The following is a 6,094-nucleotide window of genomic DNA, read 5'->3' as shown; positions in this document are numbered from 1 at the left end:
GAGGGTGGTCGGGGCCGGTCGTCATGGGTCCACGCCATTCACGTTTCATGTCTGTAGGAATCCAGAGAAATCTGGGACCGCACAGAACTCCTCAGCCGCGGGCCACCCCGTGCGAGACACGCAATCTCCAGACACCGTGTCCATGACCCTTTCCCTGCAAACGGTGTCGGAGCAAAGGCACGCTCGCACATGATGCAGACCTTGAAAAGTCCTCCACATTTGCGGACGCGTTTCCCAAATCCCCTGTTTCCAGCGTGACCGGCGGGGACCACCCAGACATGAAATCCAGGCTGGGCGCCAGAGGAAAATGGAATATTCCCTCTTTACGGCCTTGATCTCACCAGCCGTGCCGGGCCAGACGCAGCGAGGAGAGAGACCGGGCTGCTCGGCAAATCACAGAACGGGAACTCGGCGGCTCGTTCCTTATTAAAATTAAACAGTTCGCAAGAGGACGCCCGCGACGGTCTGGGGTTTTTAGAACGGGTTGATCTGGATTTTGGTGCTAAGGACTTCGTAAAGGAGTCATTTTGAGTTACGGCTTGGAGGGTCCCAGGCCGTGGAGCTCAGCACCTCTTAAATTCGTGTTTTCTTGGCAGGCGTACGGGGAAGGACAACGAAGAGCCTTTAAATAGTCATCTGAGGGGATTTCTTTTTTAATTGGAGACAATGTGAGAGTGTAGAAAGCAGTAATGCGTACAAAACACTGGCATTTTTACGACGTATTTTTCCAACCGAACCGGAGGCCCCCCGCGATGCCTGGCAAATGTCTGGGCTTTCTCTTCATTTTTATTTTTTTCCTATTAGAATCCTAATTGCCTCTCCCGTGTAACATCCGCGTCCGTCGAAGGCATCTGCGAGTCCCGGTCTCCAGGGTGACAAGATTCACCGATCCTGGCCTCCCAATATGGACCGAGACTTTGGTTAAAATGAGGGCCGCTGTGTCCGGAGGGATTTTTCTAAGCTTCTGCTTTTATGGCTGAATTTTGAACGCACAAAAACGCTGAACAAGCATCATTCCAGCAAGCCGTGTGTATTCTGAACCTGCTTTCTGTGGATTCCGGGCGTAAGCTAATGGACGGGTTTGACGGGGATAATGGGAGTCGTATTTCTCGAGGCGGGAGAAAGATTTGCGCAGATGGGAAGACAGAGAGAGGAACAGACTCGGAGGTGTTGCACTGGGCTTGGGGTATAGTCAGGATGTGACTCCCCCAAGGGCAACCGTAGCCAAGCAACATAAACCAGGTGGCCCACGGCCACCAAAATGTATCCCCACCCCTACCCCCCAGCTCTGTAGACCAGACGTCAGAGATCCAGGTGGGGCAGGACCTCTGAGGTCCAGGCGGGGCAGGGATGCTGAGGTCCAGGCGTGACAGGGTCATGCTCCCTCCTGAAGCTGCAGGAGGAACTTCATCTGTCTTCCAACTTCTGGAGCTCCAGGCCTCCCTGGGCTGGTGACCACGCCCCTCCCATCTCTGCCTCTGACCGCATGTGGCTTCTCCTCTGCATCTGTGTCTCCTGTTCTGTCTCTTACGAGGACACCCGTCATTGCATTCAGCACCACCTTGATCCAGCATGAGCTCCTCTGAGATCCTTCTCTTACATTTGCAAAGATCCCATTTCTAAAGAAGGTCGCATTCTCAGGGATGAGTAGACATGAGTTTGGGGCCGGGGGGGACTCCATTCAACCCATGACATGTTCCCGTTGAGTCAGAACCTATAAATACACACTCGGCAGATAAGGGGTAGACGTTCTCCACAATTCAATAACAAGAGTTCATTCATGAGTCTTTCCGAAACCCTGAGGGGTTGTGCCTCGAATCTCTCATCATGAGGGTTTTTAAGAAGTATTTTTGGGGTCAGTAATGGGTTGACATACTAGTGAAGTGTATGTGTCCTCCTCACAGAAAAGCAGATGTAGGGTGCCCTCACGGTTTCCTGGTGTGAGTCTAGGGATTCATGTCCTTGGGGGTGGCCGTGGCCAATGGTGAGCCGGCATCATTGTTGGGAGAGGTGACATCAAGGACCTTTGCTGGTTTCCCTGCTGTGAGCTGGTGGCACCCACAGTGAGTATCCATGGGGTGTCATGGACCAAAATGGAGGCACATGGGACACAATGGAGAGGGGATGTTTTCTCATCCCTCAGTGGGGCACAGAACCCAGCTGAGAGACATGGGCAGGAGGCCACGGGTTCCCCGTGCGTGATGCAGGAGCTCTACGTCAGCCCCAGGTGAGTCCTGTGTCTGCAATTGGGATGGAAGGGTAGACACGGGGGCAGATGTTCCCACAGAACAGCGGCCACAGCAAGATCCAGATGCAACCGTAGGCACGTCTATGGAGACCAGGATGGGCCAATGAAGAAGACCCAGATTCCTGCCCACAGGTCCAGGATGCTCCCCAACCCCAGCCAGCCATCTCTGCCACCTCCTCCAGGAAGACCCACAGGATGAGCTCAAAGGTGCTCAAAAAAACCCAGAGGAGATGACGATTCTATCGTCTTGTCTTCATGTCCTCAATGGAAGGAGCTGTCATCAAGGTAAGTTAGGAGCACGGGCCGTTTTATCCATTCATCTGCCCGCGGGTACGTGTGGGGCTACTGTGTCTTGGCCGCTGTGAATTAGGGGGTCAGGAGCACGGGGTGGGGGGGCAGGTGTCTTCTTGAATTAGGGATTTTGTGTCCTCCACATAGACGCCTGGCACGGTACCGTGTACTTTCTTACTATTTCACACGACAGCATTATCTTCGGCAGGTTCTGTCCATTATGGTCACCAACGTGCAGATAACGTGTCCCAGGGTTCCTGGAGCCCCATCATCCAAATGGAACAGATGTTCCTCCATCTAAATCCAAAGCCGGGGACAGAAGATAAGGGGGTGGTGCTGGGCGTGGTCATTAAAACGAAGCAGACACCAGAAGCCAAACATTCGGGGGCCAAAACCGTACACTGAAAACCCGGCACCCTGACCATACGCATGCCGGCGTCTCAGCGCGCGCTGTTTCCAAGCCCCCAGCTCAGGAGGCAGGATCCGCAGGACGATCCTGCAGCCGACGTGTCTCCGGGGTCACCAGCTGCTCCTCCAATCAAACCTACCTGTGCGAAACTTTCCGGCAACCCCGGTGCTTACCCGGGTGGCGGGACTAGTTTCCGGAGAACGTCGTTCGGCTCCCCAATTTAAAGCCTCCCCTGATGCAGAGAGAGAGAGAGAGACAGAGACACAGCCCGGAGGCACCTGCAGAATGAAAACCCCCCGGGTGGGACACACACCAGCCTTCTGGAGCCTTCCGTGCCCTCTGGCGCGTGACAGCCCTTCCTCTTGATGCCATGGTGCGCAAGGAGAAGAGAAAGACTGGCTTTTTGCAGGCTTTTCGAGGCTTTGCAATGCTACGTTCTGCCGGGAGGACCTGGGTCGGTAATTTTAAAGTCAGTAAGAAAACCCGGAGCTTTCCGTCTCCCAAAGTCTGGCAAACTTTTGCTGCCATGCCGAGCTACAGCAGAGACTATGTTGCAGGACGATGTCGCACATGGTCTATTCCGGTCTGTGTGTGATACATAGTAGCGTGCACGGGATACAAAACGCACAGTATGAACTCGGAGGCATGGCTGGGACCTAGAGGAAACATTCTCCCTTCTAAGCCCGAATGTGTCGGTCTGAACGCGGATTTTCTCCTGGAAACTCTACCAGGATCCCATGTGCACACATGCACGCCTTGCATTTCATCCCTATAGACGCTGCGGGAGAGGCCGTGTGGGTTTTCCCGCCAGAGAGGAAGGCTCAGAGACCCCCCACGGCACAGCCCGGGGGTCTGGACAGCAAACCCCAGGGCTGCTCACGTTCCTGGAGGGTCTGGTTCTTCTCAAGGTGGGTGGACAGAGGGGCAGCCCTGCCCAGACAGCAGCGTCTCTCCTTCTGCCATCAACTTGTCTGTGGGGACGGCCCCTTTCCCTTTCCAAGGGGCCGGAGGGATACGGGATGCACAGCCTTCAACTGCCGTCCGAGCCGTGGGTCACGAGAACCCCCGTGTGGGGTAGGGACAGCTCAGGGAGGGCGTGGGCCCCCAGACTTGGGAACGTGGATGCAGACAAAGGGAACAGACAGCATCTGTGACTCATGGTTTCTTGAGAACATCGCCCTTTCGTGTTACAGGCTCTCGGGTCGCAGGCGAGACCCAGGGTCAGGCCTGCCCCCCACGTCCCAAACAAAATAAGGGCACAGAGAGCCGCGGGGTGAGCAAGAATGCATGGTGTGTGCAGACCTGAGGCCTTGGGAGGCAGGTGCGGGGCAGGGGGGGCGGGGTCCCTCTTCTGAATGCATGTCTTCAGGACCCAGTGATGGTTTATAAATTCTGGGTTTAGGGAGGTGTTCTATGGGGTAGGGTGGTCTGCACAGAAGGGAGGGCAGCCCAGGGTCTGTGCCCGGGACCCCCAGCGGCCAGGCTGACCTGGGCAGTTAGTATGGTGGTGTGTGCATGAAGCGGGAACACTCACAGTAAAGGTCCCAACGCCCCAAGGCCAGGTCTCCCCACGACGCCAGGCTCTGTGGCCCCCATGTACACCTTTTGGCGGAAAACTTCCATTTCCTGAAACCAGAGCTCACCAAAGGGCAGGACACAGGGTCCTCTGGGACATTGTCCCATGCAGGGCACTGGGCACCAGACAGAGGTCCCTGGAAAGCTCCAGGCCCCCAAAGGACATACTATTCGGGGCTCAGTGCCAGTCCTGCACACTCCCCAAACACAGACCCACCTTTGTGCATTGCGCTGTGAGTGCGGGTGTCTCAGGGCCACCATCTGAACACCCGTAAACCAGGGCTTGGACCATAGAAACCCCAGAGGACCCTTCCTCAGTTCCCCAGGCCTCCTTTGCAGACACTGTCTGAGCCACCCGTTTGGGGTAACTTGTTCCTGGGGTCACAGGGAACCCATGCAGGGCATTGACAGAGACGGGGCCCGCACTCTACAGGTTGTCTCCCCCACTGACTCCAGCAGCCTCCAATGAACTCGTGCTCAACGAGGCCGGATGTGTGGGCTTCTAGGTTCATCTCTACGTTTCCCACTTCTACCAAGAACGCTCCTTGGTTGATTTAAGGAGAATGCCTGACTCTCCATATCTGGCCACATGGACACCTGGCCACCAGGATGGTGGTCTGCTTACCTAGAGGTCTGCTCACCCCGAGATCTGCTCACCCCGAGATCTGCTCACTTGGACATCTGCTCACCTGGATGTTTGCTGACCTGGAGATCTGCTCACCTGGACATCTGCTCACCTGGATGTTTGCTGACCTGGAGATCTGCTCACCTGGACATCTGCTCACCTGGACATCTGCTCACCTGGATGTTTGCTGACCTGGAGATCTGCTCACCTGGACATCTGCTCACCTGGATGTTTGCTGACCTGGAGATCTGCTCACCTGGACATCTGCTCACCTGGATGTTTGCTGACCTGGAGATCTGCTCACCTGGACATCTGCTCACCTGGATGTTTGCTGACCTGGAGATCTGCTCACCTGGACATCTGCTCACCTGAATGTTTGCTGACCTGGAGATCTGCTCACCCGGAGATCTGCTCACCTGGACATCTGCTCACTTGGACATCTGCTCACTTTGACATCTACTCACCCGGAGTAGACCAGCCCTAAATGGGAACTGTTGTGGATTGAATGACATCTCCCCAAAATCCATATGTTGAGGCCCTCATCAAGGACCTCAGAAGGTGGCTGTATTTGGAGACTGAGTCTTCAAACAGGTATGAGGTCACTAGGAGGGGCCCTGATCCCGTAGGACTGGGGTCCTTACAAGGAGAGGAGATAAGGACGCAGACAGGCAGAGACCACCACGTGAGCACACGGGAGATTAAGGGGTCTACACCCAAGGAGAGAAGCCTCAGGAGGAACCTGCCTCCGCCCCTCCTGGATCTCAGCCTCCCAGCCTCCAGATGGAGAGATGAATTCCTATTGTTGAAGTCTCCCCCGTGTGGGGCGTTTCTTACGGTCGCCCTAATACAGGAGGGGAAGTCCTGACGGGCCCCTGGCTCCAAACGGCAAACGTGCCTCCGTCCTCCACGCTCCATCATGGCCAGTGGGAAGAAGCACCATCTGGAA

The sequence above is a fragment of the Mustela nivalis genome (assembly GCF_964662115.1).
Source record: "Mustela nivalis genome assembly, chromosome: Y".
Classification (NCBI taxonomy): Eukaryota; Metazoa; Chordata; class Mammalia; order Carnivora; family Mustelidae; genus Mustela; species Mustela nivalis.
Note: the sequence above shows the minus strand (reverse complement) of the source record.